Source organism: Macaca nemestrina, chromosome 12 (genome assembly GCF_043159975.1).
Source record: "Macaca nemestrina isolate mMacNem1 chromosome 12, mMacNem.hap1, whole genome shotgun sequence".
Taxonomy (NCBI): Eukaryota; Metazoa; Chordata; class Mammalia; order Primates; family Cercopithecidae; genus Macaca; species Macaca nemestrina.
In genome coordinates this window covers 57,264,984-57,283,281 of record NC_092136.1, presented here as the reverse complement: position 1 = coordinate 57,283,281, position 18,298 = coordinate 57,264,984, and the positions used below count along the sequence as shown (strand labels likewise).

The following is an 18,298-nucleotide window of genomic DNA, read 5'->3' as shown; positions in this document are numbered from 1 at the left end:
CTGGCTAATTTTTGTACTTTTAGTAGAGACAGGGTTTTACCATGTTGGCCAAGCTAGTCTCGAACTCCTGACCTCAAGCGATCTGCACACCTCAGCCTCCCAAAATGCTATGATTACAGGCATGAGCCACCATGCCTGGCCTTATTCTGAATTCTTAGTCAGACATTTCATAGATCTGCAATGCTTCTGGGAACACTGCTAGAGCTCTGTTAGTATCTTTTGGTGGCATTATATTTTCCTGAGTTTTCACAATCCTTGTGTCTTTTTGTTGATGACTGCACATTTAAGGAGAGAGCTGCCTCCACTAGTTTTTGCAGGTGTTCTTTGGTGGTGTTGGACCTTTACTTCTTCATATCAGAACTTAAACTCCGGCTTGTCATTTTTTCCCATTCTGCGCAGAACTTGTAGTGAGTGTAAGAACTAAAACTTTACCCCAGAACTATATTGCTGCGCTGTTATTGCTTCCTAATCTAGGAAAAACATAAATGGGCACCAGAACTTAATCCCGGCCTTTTAGTTATTTCTAGGTCAGGGGAAGGCTTGATTCAAACGCCTAGGCTTTGTGGAAAATCCTGCTAGGTATTCCAGCCTTTCCATGAACTGTGCCCTTGCAGCACTATGCCCCTGGCCTGTCTCTCCAACATGGTGTCCCTGCTGATTGGAGAGCTAAAGAGCCACCAAGATCTGCACACCAGTCACTGTGCTCAGTGCCTCTGTGTGCCCCCAATTCACCCCCAGATGGTACAACCCTCCTGGTATTCCCAGTGGTTCCTATGGAGTATATCTCGAGTAGGCTTCTCACAAAGATTCCAGACCAGTGGCGAGAATGAATGCCCACCTCCAATTCCCTCCTATCACCCTATAAGCCATAGGTCTAGAAAAATTCTCTGTGAGTGGCATTATGCCAGCTTGGGGAAGGAAGTGGCACAGACTGAAATGACCTTTTCTCTTAACGCTTATCTCGATTCTGTGAGTCTATGGGGTTTCTCAGTTTCTCCTCCAAGTTCTGGTATATTCAGGATGGTATTCTTGTTTTTAAATCATTTCTAGTTGTATTTTTGTACGGAAAGTGATGCCAGAGGATCTTCTATTCTGTCATTTTGCTGACATCACCTTGCTTGCTGTAACTTTTCTACTTCATAAACTTTTTACCTTTTTTTAAACTTTTTGCTTCTTTTTAGTAACACATAGCTTAAAACACAAACAGAGGTTCAGCTGTACAAAACTATTTTATCTCTTTATATCCTTACTCTACAAGCTTTTCTCTATTTTTCAGTTCTTTTACTCATTTCTTTTTTACTTTTTAAACTTTCTTGTTAAAAACTAAGACACATACACACACATTAGTCTACATCTACACAGGATGAGGATCATCAGTATCACTGTCTTCCTCCTCCACATTTTGTTCCTCTGGAAGGTCTTCAGGGGCAATAACAAGCATGGAGCTGTTATCTCCTATGATAAAAATGCCTGCTTCTGGATACCTCCTGAAGGACCTGCCTGAGGCTGCTTAACAGTTAACTTTTTTAATAAGTGAAAAGAATAGACTCTAAAATAACAAAGAGCATAATAAAGGCTGGGTGATGGCTCATGTCTATAATCCCAACACTTTAGGAGGCCAAGGCAGGAGGATCGCTTGAGCCCAGGAGTTCAAGAGCTGCCTGGGCCATACAGTGAGACTTTATCTCCACACACACAAAAAAAATTTAAATTAGCCAGGTATGTGGCACACACTTATAGTCCCAGATACTCAGGAGGCTGAGGCAGGAGGATCACTTGAATCTAGGAGTTCAAGGCTGCAGAGTAAGCTACGATGAAGCCACTATACTCTAGCATGGGTGACAGAGGGAGACTCTGTCTCAAAAAAAAAAAAAAGTATATATATATATATATGGTATACATATCATATATATATGTTATACATATCATATATATGGTATACATATCATATATATAAGTAAATATATAAACGAGTAATGTAATTGCTTATTATTATCTAGTATTATATACTTTACATAAGTACAAGTCCTACGCTTTTATACAACTGGAAGTACAATAGGTTTGTTACACTTGATCTTAGCCAAAAGGCCGAGAAGCAATAGTAGGTTTGTTTACAATAGCATCACTACAAACACCTGAGTGATGTGTTGCCTTACAATGTCACATCACCTACAATGTCACTAGACAATAGGAATTCTTTAGCTCCATTATAATCATATGGGACCACCACCGTATATGTGATCCATCATTGACCAAAATGTTGTTATGCGCTATATGACTGTATATTTTAAGACTATCAAAATCAAAACAGCATGGTACTAGCATAAAAATAGACACACTGACCAATGGAACAGGACAGAAATCCCAGAAACCCACACATTAATAGTCAACTGATTTTTTTTTTTAACAAAGGTGCAAACAACACACAATGGGAAATGGACACCCTATTTAATAAATGATGATGGAAAAAATGAATATCCACATGCAGAAGAATGAAATTGCATTTTTATCTCATACCATATATAAAAATCAACTCCAAATGGATTAAAGACTTACATATAAGATCTGAAACTATAAAACTACTAAAAGAAAACACAGAGGATAAGCTCTGTGACATTAGACTAGGCAATGATTTTTTGGATATGACCCCAAAGGCACAGGCAACAAAAGCAAAAATAGACAAGTGGAATGGCATCCACCTAAAAAGCTTCTGCAGAGCGAAGGAAACAGGTTAACAAAGTGAAGGGACAACTCACAGAGTAAGAGAAAACATTTACAAACAATGTATCTGATAAAGGATTAATATCCAAAATATGTAAGGAACTCAAACAACTCAATAGCAAGAAAACAAATAACCTGATCAATGAATTGGCCGGGTGTGGTGGCTCACGCCTGTAATCCAAGCACTTTGGGAGGCCGAGGCAGGTGGATCACGAGGTCAGGAGATCAAGACCATCCTGGCTAACACAGTGAAACCCCATCTCTATTAAAAATACAAAAAATTAGCTGGGCATGGTGACATGCACCTGTTCTCCCAGCTAATGGGGAGGCTGAGGCAGGAGAATCGCTTGAATCTGGGAGGTGGAGGATGCAGTGATTCTAGATCATGCCACTGCACTCCAGTCTGGGCGACAGAGTGAGACTCCATCTCAAAAAAAAAAAAAAAAAAAAGCGTGAATGACCTGAACAGACATTTATACAAAGACATACAAATAGCCAACCAGTTCATGAAAACAATGTTCAACATCACTAATCATCAGAGAAATGCAAATTAAAACCATTATGAAATGATATCACCTCATACCTGTTAGAATGGCTGTTATCAAAATGATGAAAGATAAGTGTTAGTGAGGATGCAGAGAAAGGGAACACCTGTACACTGTTGGTGGGGATGTAAATTAGTACAGCTATTACGAAAAACGGTACGGAGGTTCCTCAAAAAAACTAAAAACATCACTACTATATGATTCAGCAATCCCACTGCTGGGTACACACCCAAAGTACCAAAATCAGTATGTCAGAAGGAGATCTGCACTCCCACGTTCACTGCAACATTACTCTCAATAGCCAAGATGTGAAAACAACCTCAGTGCCCATCAACAGATGAATGGATAAAAAACGTTTTATATATATATACACACACACACACACACACACACACACACAATGGAATATTATTAGCCTTGTTTAGAAGGAAATCCTGTCATTTGCAACACTGTGGATAAGCCTGGTGGACATTACGTTAAGTGAAATTAAGTGAAATGAGCCAGGCACAGAAAGACAGAGGACCTCTCTCCCACAGGGCCATAGGGGATCTTTTTTCTCTTCAGCCAGGGTTGGAGGCCAAGATAGCCCTTGAGAATCATTATCTGGGCAGCCTTGTTTACCTCCCTTGGGCATTTGAAAACAAAAGACAAACACCACACAATCTTACTTATATGTAGAACCTAAAAGAGTCAAATTCATAGAAGTAGAGTGTAGAATGATGATTACCAGAGGCTGGGAGGAATAGGAGGGAAGGAATGGAGAACTGCTGGTCAAAGGGTAGACAAGAGGAATGTTTTGAGATCTATTGCATAGCAGGGTGACTATAGTCAATAATAGCATATTGCACGTTTAAAAAGAATTAAGAAACTGACTGGTCGCTGTGGCTCCTGCCTGTAATCCTAGCACACTGGGAGGCCTAGGTGAGTGGATTGCCTGAGCTCAGGAGTTCAAGACCTGCCTGGGCAACATGGCGAAACCCCCATCTCTACTAAAAACACAAAAAGCAGATGGGTGTGGTGGTGAGCGCCTGTAATCCCAGTTACTTGGGAGGCTGAGGTAGGAGAATCACTTGAATCTGCAAGACAGAGGTTGCAGTGAGCTCAGATTGAGCCATTGCACTCCAGCCTGGGTGATAGAGCAAGACTCCATCTTAAAAAAAAATAATAAAAATAATAAAGAAAGTAAATTCTAATTATCTTACCACAAAAAAAGTGAGGTGATGGATATGTTAATTAGCTTGATTTAATCACTCCATGCTGTGTGCATGTATCAAAACATCACATTCTACCCTACAAATGTATACGATTATGATGTCAATTAAAAATAATAAGTTTTTTAAAAACAAGAAGGGAAAAGTACCTAAAGAACAGTAAAAATAAAAATGGCATAAGAAGTCAGAAGAAAAAGAAGTGACTTCCAGCTGGGGTGATCAGAGAAGACACTGAGATCAAATGTTAACATCTGAAATGGGCCTGGATATATACACAGGATTTGGGCAGTCTAAGAACAAGGTGAACAGATTGCAAGGAAAGAGAAGCAATGCAAGTGAAGGTGGGCACATAAGAAAGCACCCATGATCGTCCAGAAGTTCTGTTGGCCAAGAGAGTACCTCAGAAATAGGAGTAAAGTTGAAATAGAATATTGAGACTAGGGCCAGTTAGGGAGGGCCTGACCATGAGGCTAAGAAGTCTGGATTTTATCGGGTAATTGGGGAGCTGGTAAAGATTTCTGAGCAGAAAAAAGCATCATCAAAGTTGTGCTTTAGAAAGATCAATCTAGCAGTAATTGAAGTAACTGAACATCAATCAAATGCAGATGATATAGCACAGTGAGTATAATGTAAGCCTGCAGGAATTCAGGAATTCATTTATAAAAATGTAATTTATATGCATCTTTTCAGTAACACAGCTCTATAAACTGTCTTGCTCATAGACTAGTACCTAATTATATAAGCATCTAAAAAGGTCATAAGTACTATAAAATGATATCACAAAACCTCTTGCCTCTGCCTGGAAATCCTTCCACCCCCTTTCCCTTCCAGTAAACTCCTTATCCTGTAGACTTCAGTTTAAATGTCACTTCTTCAGAAAGGCCTTTTTTAAATCACTTATCCAAATTGGGTCCCCTTGTTGTTCTCTTTCAAAGGAACTTGTACACTTTCTTCATAACACTTATCACAATTTATAAGCATATATTTTGGTCACTAATTAATTAAAGTCTATTTCCCCCACTAGACTGTGAGGGGAAAGACTGTATTTTTGCTCATCATTATATCCTCCGGAGCCTAAAATGATGTAACACATATTAGGCACCTAACAAATATTTGTTCTATGAAGAATGAATGAATGAAGAAGAGAAGAACAGATTTTAGTGTCACCATAGTAATGCCCCTCTTTGCTAGATGCACTTACTATTGACTAAGATACTTTCTTTCAAAGAGAAAATTAAAAGAAATCTTAAACCAGGCATGGTGGCTCATGCCTGTAATCCCAACACTTTGGGAGGCCAAAGCAGGAGGATCACTTGAGCCTGGGCAACATAGTGAGACCTCATCTCTACAAAAAATCAAAAAATTAGCTGGCCATCATGGTGCATGCTTGTGGTCCCAGCTACTTGGGAGGCTGAGGTAGGAGGATCACTTGAGCCTGGGAGGTCAAGGCTGCAGTGAGCCTTGATTGTGCCACTGCACTCCCCCTTGGCAACAGAGGGGGACCTTGTCTAGAAAAAGAAGAGAAGGGAGAAGGGAGAAAGGAGAGGGGAGAGGGGAGAGGGGAGAGAGGAGAGAGGAGGAGGAGGAGGAGGAGAAAAGAAAGGGAGGGAGGGAGGGAAGGAGGGAGGAGGAAGGAAGGAAGGAAGGAAGGAAGGAAGGAAGGAAGGAAGGAAGGAAGGAAGGAAGGAAGGCAGGCAGGCAGGCAGGCAGGCAGTCAGGAAGTCTTAAATTTCAACTTAAAGCTGAATTCCTATGTGCCAAAATCAGAATAAAAACCTGTACTTACCCAAAGAAAACCTTAAAACAAATATTCAAGTCAAAATATACATTCCTATCTCTCATATTTTTACAGAAATAATTCCTAGTGCAACTACTAAGTGAACTAGAATAAGGAACAGAACCTGGGCACAAGAAAGCATTATAAGTCAGATGTAAAGAAGGCAATTATAGACTTGTAACTCCTTTATTCATGTATATCATGTTAGAATCTCAAAAAGGAACTTCAGCATTCAATGAAAGATTTTTACTTTAATCTGTATCATCACTGGAGTAGGAAAAAACCCTCAAAAAGATGATTAAGCTTTTTTAAAAAAAAAAAAAAAAAAAAAAAAAAAAAAAACAAGTAATTCACTTCCAAATAAATACTTGGTTTTCAATCACATGCTGTTTATACCTACGTACTTACTTCATGCCACAAACTTGGTGCAAGGCTTTCTTCATATAATAATGAACACAGACGATTAGCAATGTAATGAACCTCAAGTCACAGAAGTCTAGAGAAGTCCAAAGGAGTTCAACATGAGGCATTTGGGACCTTATCTCAAGTTGCAGCCCTTCACAAAAATTTAACTTAGAAAAATCACTCAATTTGCTAGGACACATGAAGGCCTAACCAACTGCCAATAAGTAGCTAGAGAAGTTGGTTTAAAACTAGAAATGTTGAGCTAACTTGGTACAATGAATTACCCGCAGCAAAAGGAAAAATAAGATTTCCATCATTCGTTTGCAGGGGTGTGTTTGTTCAACTATTGCAAATCAGATGCACTACATAAACTTAAAATGAAAAGGAAAAAAGACCAGCATAAATTTGTTCAGAGAGATATAGTCAATTTCACTATAAGGAAATACATTCCTAAAAATCACTACACTATGCAAAAATGGCACAAACAAGGACTTACGGGGGAAATGGAAATGTAGCTAGGGACACAAAACTCCAAATCTTTGTCAGTGACACACACACACACACACACACACGAAACCTAATAAAAAATCATAGCATTTTTATACATGTTAAATGGTTAGGAAACATAAATATATGGCACCTTACCTTGAAAAAAAGACCTGAAGTTTACTTATAGATATAGACATTTGAAAGACTATAGCTTTTGAATTCATCATGGGTGCCAGAAAGAAGGTTATCTGAAATCAGAAGGAAAGGTGTGACACCAGATGTGAGTGGGTGTGGCTCAAAACTTGTGGTGAACTGAGGTAGCTGGTAGATATTCCAGGTATGTACATGTGTCCGTTTTGTGTGTTCCTACTGGGCTTGGTTCAACTGTGTGCTGTATTCTATGTTCACTTGGTGTTTCTTGCTGACAAAATCATGGATAAGGCAAACACGAAATTCATTTATGCTCAAATTGCTTCCTAATATATCAATGGCGTTGCAGTAAATTCACGTTTTCAAAACAAGTGTTAATATAGCACGACTGACTGTGTGGGTATTCAAATTCAAACAGCTAATGCCAACTGGATACTGCAATCATTTCCCATTCCTCAAATGTCTTGAGTTCAATGAAATCACAAGATTTTGAAGAATCACAGACTCTCTAATAGAAAACAGCCACTATTTCTAAATAGATTGGTATAATTCACATGACCAAACACTAGAAAATGTAGGGGTCCACTTGCCTCCATGAAACTACAATCTTCTTCATAAAATTGCTGCCTTTAAAGCAACAAAATATAAACAGCACTGGCAAATATAGCATTCGATCAAATCTAGTTTTTGCTCAGGAACACAGGATCTTCTCCCGTCATCATGAGCATTATCACTAATATACCTTCTCACACATTCCCAACACCTTCAGCAGCCATATTATGACAACCAAAGCACAAAGCCAACAAAATGGCATAGCCAAATTCACAAACCTTAGCATTTTTTCCTGCCCCTGGTGCTAGTTTCTAGGTTGGTGGCAGTGCATGACAATCATGTAGTAAAAACAGTGTTCACTAACAGACTTCATTTCATCTGGTTTTAATTAAGAAAATTTAACCTCTAGGAGAAATGTGAACCGCTATTTTTAGCATTTATCAAGTATTATCTGTTCCACAGGTTAAGCTCTCAGTTTAGTACATCATGCAAAGTAGGAGCTTCCTAAATCTTTGTTGAACAAACATTAGTTGAACTTACTTATTTGTTTTACTATTTTACCCCATAATTTTATTCCCAGAATATTAAATTCCATTTTCAAAAGCAACATAGTCACTACCGGCTAAAATATTATTTTTGGTTGCTTTTAATTACTATAAAATTAGAAAATAATTGCTGCAATAAAAAGTGAAAGAGTCCAGAGGGGATAAAATGAAGAGTCCATAGAATCTCCATTCTCCATCTCAGAGATTATCATTTCCAATGGTTCTGTGTAACATTCTAGAAATTTTCTTTGCATATATACAGCCTAAGTATAAATCATATATTATTGTAAATAAGCTCATACTATACCTATTATCACTAACTTACTCTTTTTCTAAGTATTATAGCCTAACCATTTTTTCATTATCCATATATATATTTACACATCTTTTGTTTTAATGGCTATATAATATTCCAATATAGATAAGCATTCTAAATTATTTAACAAGTCCATATCAATAGTCAAGTAAATTGCTTCCAAATTGTTTCTATTATATATGATGCTATATGCAATAACCTTTTACATATATCTTTGTACACTGAGATGAATATATTTGTAGAACATACTCTTAGCAGTAGCACTGCAGAGATAAATGTGTATTTATTATTTTGATAAATGTCAGACTGCCCTCAAGAAAGGATCTGAGAGTGCATTTTACCACATGCTATCATTAGATATTTTTGAACTTTTTCATCTTTGTCAGTTTGGTAAATGAAAAATAGCATCTTATTTTAATTTTTACCTTCTTAATTATAAATGAGGCTAAGTATTTTTTCAAAATTTTTCTGTAAAATATCTGTTCATACTGATTTTTTCTCATCTTTTTCTTGTTGACTTACCAGTGATCCCTAAATATTAATGATATCAATCCTTCTTCTGTCAAATATATTGCAATCATTCTCCCCCACTTGGGTATTTGTTTGTTGATTCTTGTCATGGTGATTTTGTCATGTAAAAGTTTTTAGGTTTTTTTTATTATTAAATTTAATTTTATTTTGAATACTTGCTTGATTATTCAGCTAACCATGTCTCTTATTTTCTTTAGTAAATGGTTTCAATAGTAAACATTATATATCCTTGGGTTTACATGTCAGCACTTCATACGAATTCTTTTTTTTTTTTAATTATACTTTAAGTTCTAGGGTACATGTGCACAATGTGCAGGTTTGTTACATATGTATACATGTGCCCTGTTGGTGTGCTGCACCCATTAACTCGTCATTTACACTAGGTATATCTCCTAATGCTATTCCTCCCTCCTCCCTCCTCCCAACAATAGGCCCCGGTGTGTGATGTTCCCCTTCCTGTGTCCAAGTGATCTCATTGTTCAATTCCCACCTATGAGTGAGAGCATGTGGTATTTGGTTTTCTGTTCTTGTGATAGTTTGCTGAGAATGATGGTTTCCAGCTGCATCCATGTCCCTACAAAGCACACCAACTCATCCTTTTTTATGGCTGCACAGTATTCCATGGTGTATATGTGCCACATTTTCTTAATCCAGTCTGTCACTGATGGACATTTAGGTTGATTCCAAGTCTTTGCTATTGTGAATAGTGCCTCAATAAACAGACGTGTGTATGTCTTTATAGGAGCATGACTTATAATCCTTTGGGTATATCCCCAGTAATGGGATATCCCCAGTAATGGGATGACTAGAAATGGTATTTCTAGTTCTAGATCCTTGAGGAATCGCCACACTGTTTTCCACAATGGTTGAACTAGTTTACAGTCCCACCAACAGTGTAAAAGTGTTCCTATTTCTCCACATCCTCTCCAGCACTTGTTGTTTCGTGACTTTTTTCATGTGTCTGTTGGCTGTATGCATGTCTTCTTTTGAGAAATGTCTGTCCATATCCTTTGTCCACTTTTTGATGGGGTTGTTTTTTTCTTGTAAATTTGATTGAGTTCTTTATAGGTTCTGGATATTAGCCCTTTGTCAGATGAGTAGATTGCAAAAATTGTCTCCCATTCTGTAGGTTGCCTGTTCACTCTGATGGTAGTTTCTTTTGCTGTGCAGAAGCTCTTTAGTTTAATTAGATCCCATTTGTCAATTTTGGCTTTTGTTGCCATTGCTTTTGGTGTTTTAGACATGAAGTACTTGCCCATGCCTATGTCCTGAATGGTACTACCTAGGTTTTCTTCTAGCGTTTTTATGGTTTTCGTTCTAACATTTAAGTCTCTAATCTATCTTGAATTAATTTTCGTATAAGGAGTAAGGAAAGGATCCAGTTTCAGCTTTCTACTTATGGCTAGCCAATTTTCCCAGCACCATTTATTAAATAGGGAATCCTTTCCCCATTTCTTGTTTCTCTCAGGTTTGTCAAAGATCAGATGGCTGTAGATGTGTGGTATTATTTCTGAGGGCTCTGTTCTGTTCCATTGGTCTATATCTCTGTTTTGGTACCAGTACCAGTACCATGCTGTTTTGGTTACTGTAGCCTTGTAGCATAGTTTGAAGTCAGGTAGCGTGATGCCTCCAGCTTTGTTCTTTTGGCTTAGAATTGTCTTGGCAATGCAGGGTCTTTTTTGGTTCCATATGAACTTTAAAGCAGTTTTTTCCAATTCTGTGAAGAAACTCATTGGTAGCTTAATGGGGATGGCATTGAATCTATAAATTACCTTGGGCAGTATGGCCATTTTCACAATATTGATTCTTCCTATCCGAGAGCATGGTATGTTCTTCCATTTGTTTGTGTCCTCTTTTATTTCACTGAGCAGAGGTTTGTAGTTCGCCTTGAAGAGGTCCTTTACATCTCTTGTAAGTTGGATTCCTAGGTATTTTATTCTCTTTGAAGCTATTGTGAATGGGAGTTCATTCATGATTTGGCTCTCTGTTTTTCTGTTACTGGTGTATAAGAATGCTTGTGATCTTTGCACGTTGATTTTGTATCCTGAGACTTTGCTGAAGTTGCTTATCAGCTTAAGGAGATTTTGGGCTGAGACAATGGGGTTTTCTAAATATACAATCATGTCATCTGCAAACAGGGACAATTTGACTTCTTCTTTTCCTAACTGAATACCCTTTTTTTCTTTCTCTTGCCTGACTGCCCTAGCCAGAACTTCCGACACTATGTTGAATAGGAGTGGTGAGAGAGGGCATCCCTGTCTTGTGCCAGTTTTCAATGGGAATGCTTCCAGTTTTTGCTCATTCAGTATGATATTGGCTGTGGGTATGTCATAAATAGCTCTTGTTATTTTGAGATATGTTCCATCAATACTGAATTTATTGAGAGTTTTTAGCATGAAGGGCCGCTGAATTTTGTCAAAGGCCTTTTCTGCATCTATTGAGATAATCATGTGGTTTTTGTCTTTGGTTCTGTTTATACACTGGATTACATTTATTGATTTGCATATGTTGAACCAGCCTTGCATCCCAGGATGAAGCCCACTTGATCATGGTGGATAAGCTTTTTGATGTGCTGCTGTTTTCGGTTTGCCAGTATTTTATTGAGGATTTTTGCATCAATGTTCATCAGGGATATTGCTCTAAAATTTTCTTTTTTTGTTGTATCTCTGTCAGGTTTTGGTATCAGGATGATGTTGGCCTCATAAAATGAGTTAGGGAGGATTCCCTCTTTTTCTATTGATTGGAATAGTTTCAGAAGGAATGGTACCAATTCCTCCTTGTACCCTCTGGTAGAATTCAGCTGTGAATCCGTCTGGTCCTGGACTTTTTTTGGTTGGTAGGCTATTAATTATTGCCTCAATTTCAGAGCCTGCTATTGGTCTATTCAGTGATTCAACTTCTTCCTGGTTTAGTCTTGGGAGAGTATAAGTGTCCAGGAAATTATCCATTTCTTCTAGATTTTCCAGTTTATTTGCGTAGAGGTGTTTATAGTATTCTCTGATGGTAGTTTGTATTTCTGTGGGGTCGGTGGTGATATCCCCTTTATCATTTTTTATTGCATCTATTTGACTCTTCTCTCTTTTCTTCTTTATTAATCTTGCTAGCGGTCTATCAATTTTGTTGATCTTTTCAAAAAACCAGCTCCTGGACTCATTGATTTTTCTGGAGGGTTTTTTGTGTCTCTGTCTCCTTCAGTTCTACTCTGATCTTAGTTATTTCTTACCTTCTGCTAGCTTTTGAATGTGTTTGCTCTTGCTTCTCCAGTTCTTTTAATTGTGATGCTAGGGTGTCAATTTTAGATCTTTCCTGCTTTCTCTTGTGGGCATTTAGTGCTATAAATTTCCCTCTACACACTGTTTTAAATGTGTCCCAGAGATTCTGGTATGTTGTATCTTTGTTCTCATTGGTTTCAAAGAAATCTTTATTTCTGCCTTCATTTCGTTATGTACCCAGTAGTCATTCAGGAGCAGGTTGTTCAGTTTCCACGTAGTTGAGCAGTTTTGATTGAGTTTCTTAGTCCTGAGTTCTAGTTTGATTGCACTGTGGTCTGAGAGACAGTTTGTTATAATTTTTGTTCTTTTACATTTGCTGAGGAGTGCTTTACTTCCAACTATGTGCTCAATTTTGGAATAAGAGCGATGTGGTGCTGAGAAGAATGTATATTCTGTTGATCTGGGGTGGAGAGTTCTCTAGATGTCTATTAGGTCTGCTTGGTGCAGAGTTGAGTTCAATTCCTGGATATCCTTGTTGACTTTCTGTCTCGTTGATCTGTCTAATGTTGACAGTGGGGTGTTAAAGTCTCCCATTATTATTGTCTGGGAGTCTAAGTCTCTTTGTAAGTCTCTAAGGACTTGCTTTATGAATCTGGGTGCTCCTGTATTGGGTGCATATATATTTAGGAGAGTTAGCTCTTCCTGATGAATTCATCCCTTTACCATTATGTAATGACCATCTTTGTCTCTTTTGATCTTTGATGGTTTAAAGTCTGTTTTATCAGAGACTAAGATGCAACCCCTGCTTTTTGTTTGTTTGTTTGTTTTCCATTTGCTTGGTAGATCTTCCTCCATCCCTTTATTTTGAGCCTATGTGTGTCTCTGCATGTGAGATGGGTCTCCTGAATACAGCAAACTGATGGGTCTTGACTCTTTATCCAATTTGCCAGTCTGTGTCTTTTAATTGGACCATTTAGTCCATTTACATTTAAGGTTAATATTGTTATGTGTGAACTTGATCCTGTCATTACGATATTAGCTGGTTATTTTGCTCACTAGTTGATGCAGTTTCTTCCTAGCATCAATGGACTTTACATTTTGACATGTTTTTGCAATGGCTGGTACCTCTTGTTCCTTTCTATGTTTAGTGCTTCCTTCAGGAACTCTTGTAAGGCAGGCCTGGTAGTGACAAAATCTCTAAGCATTTGCTTGTCTGTAAAGGATTTTATTTCTTCTTCACTTATGAAACTTAGTTTGGCTGGATATGAAATTCTGGGTTGAAAATTCTTTTCTTTAAGAATGTTTAATATTGGCCCCCACTCTCTTCTGGCTTGTAGAGTTTCTGCCAAGAGATCTGCTGTTAGTCTGTTAGGCTTCCCTTTGTGTGTAACCTGACCTTTCTCTCTGGCTGCCCTTAACATTTTTTCCTTCATTTCAACTTTGGTGAATCTGACAATTATGTGTCTTGGAGTTGCTCTTCTCGAGGAGTATCTTTGTGGCCTTCTCTGTATTTTCTGAATTTGAATGTTGGCCTGCCTTACTAGGTTGGGGAAGTTCTCCTGGATGATATCCTGCAGAGTGTTTTCCAACTTGGTTCCATTTTCCCCGTCGATTTCAGACACACCAATCAGACGTACATTTGGTCTTTTCACATAATCCCGTATTTCTTGGAGGCTTTGTTCTTTTCTTTTTACTCTTTTTTCTCTACACTTCTCTTCTCACTTCATTTCATTCATTTGATCTTCAATCGCTGATACTCTTTCTTCCAGATGATGGACTCAGTTACTGAAGCTTGTGCATTTGTCACGTAGTTCTCGTGTTACGGTTTTCATCTCTATCAGTTTTTTAAGGACTTCTCTTCTTTGGGTATTCTAGTTAGCCATTCATCAAATCTTTTTTCAAGGTTTTTAGTTTCTTTGTGCTGGTTACGTAGTTCCTCCTTTAGCTCTAAGAAGTTTGATCAACTGAAGCCGCCTTCTCTCGACTTGTCAAAGTCATTCTCCGTCCAGCTTTGTTCTGTTGCTGGCGATGAGCTGCATTCCTTTGGAGGGGGAGATGCACTCTGATTTTTTGAATTTCCAGCTTTTCTGCCCTGCTTTTTCCCCATCTTTGTGGTTTTATCTGCCTTTGGTCTTTGATGATGGTGATGTATTGATGGGGTTTTGGTGTGGGTGTCCTTTCTGTTTGTTAGTTTTCCTTCTAACAATCAGGACCCTCAGCTGTAGGTCTGTTGGAGTTTGCTTGAGGTCCACTCCAGACCTGTTTGCCTGGGTGTCAGCAGCGGAGGCTGCAGAAGATAGAATATTGCTGAACAGTGAGTGTTGCTGTCTGATTCTTGCTCTGGAAACTTCATCTCAGGGGTATACCCCGCCATGTGAGGTGTGAGGTGTCGGTCTGCACCTAATGGGGGATGTCTCACAGTTAGGCTACTCAGGGGTCAGGCACCCACTTGAGCAGGCAGTCTGTCCGTTCTCAGATCTCAACCTCCATGCTGGGAGATCCACTGCTCTCTTCAAAGCTGTCAGATGGGGGCATTTACCTCTGCTGAGGTTTCTGCTGCTTTTTGTTTAGCTATGACCTATCCCCAGAGGAGGAGTCTACAGAGGCAGGGAGGCCTCCTTGAGCTGTGGTGGACTCCACCCAATTCGAGTTTCCCAGTGGCTTTGTTTACCTACTTAAGCCTCAGCAATGGTGGGCGCCCCTCCTGAAGCCTCGCTGCCGCCTTGCAGTTAGATCTCAGACTGCTGTGCTAGCAATGAGGGAGGCTCCGTGGGCGTGGGACCCTCTCGGCCAGGTGTGGGATATAATCTCCTGGTGTGCTGTTTGCTAAGACCCTTGATAAAGCACAGTATCAGGGTGGCAGTTACCCGATTTTCCAGGTGTTGTGTGTCTCAATTTCCTTTGGCTAGGAAAAGGAATTCCCTTCCCCCTGGCGATGCCTCACCCTGCTTCAGCTCTCGCTGGTTGGGCTGCACCCATGGACCAGCGCCAACTGTCCAACATGACCCAGTGAGATGAACCCGGTACCTCAGTTGAAAATGCAGAAATCACCCGTCTTCTGTGTCGCTCACATTGGGAGCTGGAGGCATTACTATTCGGCCATCTTCAAGTTTTTAGCTTTTATGAAGTAAAATAATTAATCTTTTCTTTTATGGTCACTAGGTTGAGAGTTATGCTTAGAAAGGCCTTCTCTGCCCCAAGATTATAAAATTATCTACCCATGTTTTTGCCTTAAAATAATAATAAATAATTGGTAATTTTCACTGAATGCTTACTTCAGGCCAGGCACTGTTCTAAGTACCTCACACACATTATTGTATTTAATCTTTACAACAACCCTAGTAGGTGAGTAGTATCATTACCTCCAAGATACAGACGAAAATTCTATAACTACTTATGAGATTTAAACTCTTCTGAGAATGGATAGCTGGTATGTGGCAGTGCCTAGATTTCAATTCTGACTAGCAAATTCATCAACTACGGGCTATATCTACTGACTCTCTCTCCACAAAGATAAATGGGAGTTCATACGCTTTTATAAACCTCTACCTATTCCCCCTTCCCCCTCTTTATCTGTTATATAAATCCTTTATTCAATATTAATTTTAGAGCCTTTACATTTTCTTCTGTTTTCATAGTACACAGTTATTCAGACTTTACTTGGTCTATTTTTAAATAGATTCCATATGCCCTCTCAACCCTTTCCTATCTCTGCTTCTTCATTCCCAAGTTCTTTTTATTTATCACTTAGATGATTAATTTTACTCATGAGGCATTTTTTCAGGGACTAGGTCTTTGAATGTTTGAGAATATTAGTTGTTATCTTTATGTATAAATAAGAGCTTGACCAGGTATTAAATCTGTGGGTCACACTATTCCCTGCCTACACACAGTCCACCAAAATTCAAGAGACACTGTTAAACTGCCTCCTGGCTTTGGCTATTACCATGATGTCAGAAACCAATCTCATTTTCCCCCTTTTGGTGACTTGCTTTTTCTGTCAGGATGCTTGGCAATTCTTTTTTTAATCTTGAAGCAGAACTAACTTGACTGTTACATACTTATTTGATATTGATCATCCTGTTTCAGTTTTTTTAGAACTCTGTATTCTTTGAATCTGCAGATTACTAATCCCTTTAATCTCTAGTGGTCTTTTCCCCATTATACATCTGAAATTATTGTCCATTCATTCTACTCTCTATCAGGCACACCAATAACACATATGTTGGATCTTCTCTGCCTGTATTATCTACATATCGTACAGAATTCCTAGTTGAAAATCTATGGCATAAGCCTAACCTGAAATAGTTTAGATAAAAAGAATTTATTAGAAAGACAATGTAGTACCTCATAGAACTCTAGGAAATGTATAAAGTGTAACTGAGCCTCAGGGATAACTGGAATCACAGACTTGACCACCACCAGGACAGCTTATCTCAACTAGGGCTATTTTTCTTTTGTCTCTTATTTCTGCTTCAATGTGTTGGCTTGGCTGTCACTATCACAGACAGACCAGTTTCTCCCACAAGGCACAGAACATGGCTGCCAACAGCTATAAAGCCTCACATCCTATGACTCTGACCACCAGAGAGGGATTGCCTTGCTTTCCTTAACTCCAATTTCTAAAACTTCTATGTTCCCCTTTAATTTCTTTAAGTGAATACAGATGTATTTTTCTAGAAATTGTTGGCTAAAATAATTTTTAATCTGAAATGTACTTCATTCTGCATGCTTAGAGTCAAGCAGATAACTAGCCTTGGTTTGCTAATTTATTAGTTATTCATTTATTTTCATTTGATTCAGTTAACTGCTACATAGCTCATTATCATTTCTTCTTTCTTCCTCTCCACTTCAGTGCAGGTTAGAAATCAAAAGATACTGTCCTGTTGTCTCTCTCTCCTCTCTTTCTCTCTGTCTCCTTTATGAGATATTGCACTGGATTCCTTGAAGATTTTCCAGGTTTTCCCATGGCGTGTCCCAACACTAAAACCTTACAGGATAGGGTATTCATGGCCCCCACTTTCAGTGAAATCTGCACTCTGTTTACAATCTAAACAGGTGTATAACAGATTTTAGCATCCCCCTTTGATTTCATTATACTATTAGATTCTAGTCCATAGCTAGGAACTGAGCCATTCCTAGTTTCACAGATATTTTTTTGTTTGCTTGCTTTTCATTCTATTTGTTGATTCTCAATTAGTTTCATAACAGGGAATATGGTTAGCATGGCTTTACTTTTCTGAATATCTTCTATAATTCTTAGAAGTAACAGTTACTATTTAAATTCTACTTTGGAAAACTTAAAATGCATTCACTCATCAAATATCCATGGGATATTAACTATGTGCAAGGCACTTTGGGTGGCACTGAAAATACAGCAATAAAGAAGACAGAAATACTTCCTACCCTCTTGGAGCTTGTATTATAGTGGGGAAAACAGACTATTACTATTTTTAAAAATCACAAGAATAGCAGATCAATAACTAAGTAAATGGGTAGCTGTTTAAGCAGAGATTAGAGTCCCCAAGTGTTACGGATTAAATTATTCTAGCTAAAGAATCTCTGAGTTGCTTCTCAGTTCTAGGAGAGGCAAAAATCTCCTTGAAGTTCACTTTATTTTGTGAAGAATCACTTAAGTCACCTCCCATAGTGACAGATTGCAAAAATGAGTAAGTACTCTGTATCTGGGTAAGTAGGGCCTTCCTTGGGCATATAACCTAGCAATAACTATCTTTTTTCTTGAGATATAAAGCCCATAGGCCTTCTGGGAGTGTTCCTTGGTATTCAAAGTTAGCTGCTGGAGTAAACCTAACATTGCCCTGACCAAAATCTTCTGGTAAGAAG

At 38.5% G+C, this 18,298-nt stretch overlaps 1 protein-coding gene, 1 non-coding gene and 1 pseudogene across 10 annotated transcripts in view; 1 reads left to right on the top strand and 2 right to left on the bottom strand.

The window, feature by feature from the left end:
- LOC105488736 (serine/threonine kinase 33) overlaps nucleotides 1-18,298 on the bottom strand; it is a 221,534-nt gene that overhangs the window by 169,547 nt on the left and 33,689 nt on the right. The window lies entirely within an intron of this gene.
- Nucleotides 1,954-2,100, bottom strand: LOC112427876 (U2 spliceosomal RNA; annotated as a pseudogene).
- Nucleotides 3,787-3,902, top strand: LOC112427872 (small Cajal body-specific RNA 20). Its single transcript, XR_003019632.1, has one exon. It is a non-coding gene; the product is annotated as a small Cajal body-specific RNA 20 (non-coding RNA).